At 42.0% G+C, this 2,962-nt stretch overlaps 1 pseudogene; it reads left to right on the forward strand.

Annotated features, from left to right (window-relative positions):
* Positions 1-277: 277 nt before the first annotated feature.
* LOC106025116 (protein kinase C iota type-like) lies at positions 278-2,455 on the forward strand (annotated as a pseudogene).
* The last annotated feature ends 507 nt before the right edge of the window (positions 2,456-2,962 follow it).

Consider the following 2,962-nt stretch of genomic DNA (forward strand, 5'->3'; position numbering starts at 1 on the left):
AAGAAAAAGATGAGTTTCAGGTTCTCTTAAATGGGGTGTAGAGGGGCTCTGGTTGTAGAACCCCAAGACATGACCTCACTTCCTCGGCCACATGCTTAAACAGAACCCTGGAGGGGGCTGGGGATTTAGCTCAGCAGCAAGCAGGCGGTCGTGAGTTCAATCCCCAGTACCGATAAAAATGAAAAAGACAAAAAAAAAAAAAAAACAGAACCCTGGGAACCCGTTAACAGGCATCACAATCTAGTAACAGCCCTCTCCCAAACTCACTTAGTCTGAGATGGTCAACAGTGACCATGCTGAGCTGCCTCCCTGCTTGGAGAGGCTGCATCTGCAAAAGACTGAGAACACAGCTAACTCCATCCAGAGGCCACGGGCCACACTGCAGCAGCCACCCAACTGTCACAGTCACCCTCCAGGAGATCTATCTCCCCAACCCCCAGTACAGAAACTAGGACGACCCCAGGGCAAGTTTCTCCAGACCCAGAAACAACTTATTCCTCTGGACAGATCTCAGGCACAAAAGACCTACACAGTCAACAAAGTCCAGGGTGGGAGACCAAAGTCACAGCCACCAACCCGCGAGAGACACTGAGAAGCCTAGTGTATATCCACGATGGCCCAGCCACCACCCCTGGAAATAACTTCACAGGGAGCCAGGCAGAAGTCCACAGGCAGGCAGGTCTCACCGGCTCCTGGAGCGTTTCCTGCCCGTTCTCCTGGGCAGCCAATCCTTCTTCCTGAGTTCCTTGGCCCACACCTCTACCCTGCAGGCCCCGATTATGGGAAGAGAGAAGATGACGAGTTCTGAGATTTCCACCTCCTTCGAGGGCCAGTGAAGTTAGAGATAACGTGTTCTTTTAGCAATGAACAGCTGTCCATCATGAAATTGGTAAATGAGGGGAGACCCTGGACTTCATCATCTCAGCTGGAGCTGCAAGAATCCCTTAGGCTTTCTGAGCTAAACGAGAATCCTGAACTCTTAATCCATGCATCGTACTGTGTACCCCAACATCCTGAAATGCCTTGTCCAGGAGAAGATAAATTCATCTCCTACAGAAATGCGTACTCTGGAGAAAGCTTTATTGTGCACATGATCACCCTTTTCAAGCCAAATGTTTCAGCAGGCGCGCTCACTGTGTCATCTGCACAGACTGTATAGGGAGAGGAGAATGCAGGGTATTGAAGTGTATCTACCATAAACTCTTGGTTCATAAGAAGTGCCAGAAACCTGTCACAATTGAATGTGGGCGGCATTCTTTGCCACTGGACTCTACAATGCCAATGAATCAATCATTCCTGCCGTCAGACCCTGCACGGACAGTAATCCCATCTAATCCTTCAAGTCATGAGGGCTTGGCACCACCTGATGAAGAGAATGAAGTGAACGCCAGGGAAAGAGGCAAAGCTTCATCCAGTTTGCATCTTCAGGACTTTGATTTGCTCCAGATAATTAAGGAAGTTATGCAAAAGTACTGTTGATTCAATTTTTAAAAATCATATCTATGCAATGCACGTTGTGAAAAAAAGCTTGTCAACACTGACTGAATACGGACAAGAGAAGCATGTTTTGGAGAAGACAACCAGTCACCCTTATCTTGTTGGACTCTATTCTTTCTTTCTGAAAGGAAGCAGACTGTTCTTTGCTCTGGACTATGTAAACAGAGGAGAGCTGTTTTATATGAAGCAACAAAGAATACTTCCTGAAGAACATGCTATACTTAATTCTGCAGAAATCAGTTTAGCATTCAGTAAGGAATTCTTTATAGAAATTTGAGATTGGACAATTTATTACTGGACTCGAGCACATTAAACTCTCTGATTATTGGCTATGTAAGGAAGGATTACAGCCTGGAGATACGACCAACACTTTCTATGGTACTCTTAATTACCTTGAAATTATAAGAGCAGATGATCATGATCATGGTTTCAGTGTGGATTAGTGGACTCTTGTACTAGATGGTACTAGATGGTTGGAGGATTTCCTTTTCATATTGTTGAGAGCTTTGTTAATTCTGATCAGAGCTCAACTGATAATCTGTTGCAAGTTATTTTGGAAAGAAAAGTTCACATATTACATTGTCACTCTGTAAAAGCTGCAGCTGTCCTGGAAAGTTTTCTAATCAGGGACCCAAAGGAAGGATTGTGCTGTCATCCTCAAACAAGATTCTCTGATGTTCAGGAACATCCACTCTCTCGAAGGGTTGACTGGGATATGATGGAGCAAAAGCAGGTGGTCCCTCCCTTTAGACCAAATATTTCCGGGGAATTTAGTTTGGACAAATTTGATCCTCAGTTTACTAATGAGCCTGGCTGGCTCACTCCAGATAACAATGACTTGAGGAACATTGATCGATATGAATTTGTAGGTTTTGAGTCTATCAATCATCTTTTGATGTATGGAGAGTGTGTTGGGTCCTCATTTTTCAACCATACACTCTGTTATGTTTCCACTTAACGTACGGAAAAACTTGTTACTAGTCCTGGATAGAATTCAGCATTTCATAATTGCCTGGCAAGTAATTTTGATTTCTTTTTTTTAAAGTTATATTTAGATGCATTACTTCATTCTTATAGTCTATAATAGAGGATATTGAAGTTTTTTATAGATAGAGTTGCTTTTTGTGATTTGACTTAAATACTGAGGGGGCACTTGTAAACACATTCTTGCATATATTAAGTAGAGATAGAATGTATAATGTTTTTCGTGTTGTTTACTCTGCAGGAAAATAATTTGTCTTTTAAGTAGCATGTCTTAACTATTTTTTTCTCCACACCACAGTGCCTATACTTTTAGGCCCTAGTTTAGGTAGTGTTCAGGGAAATAAAATAGTAATAATAATAATAAAAACAATTTTAAAAGATCTGCAGAAAACATATATATTATCATTCTATCTCAGCAAATGAAATAGATAGTGGAATTCATTTTAGGGACAGATTTCTTCAGACTTCTTATTAAAATTAG

This window comes from Cavia porcellus, unplaced genomic scaffold, assembly GCF_034190915.1.
Source record: "Cavia porcellus strain 051 isolate PalLab524CR breed Dunkin Hartley unplaced genomic scaffold, mCavPor4.1 scaffold_21, whole genome shotgun sequence".
In the NCBI taxonomy this organism is placed as follows: domain Eukaryota; kingdom Metazoa; phylum Chordata; class Mammalia; order Rodentia; family Caviidae; genus Cavia; species Cavia porcellus.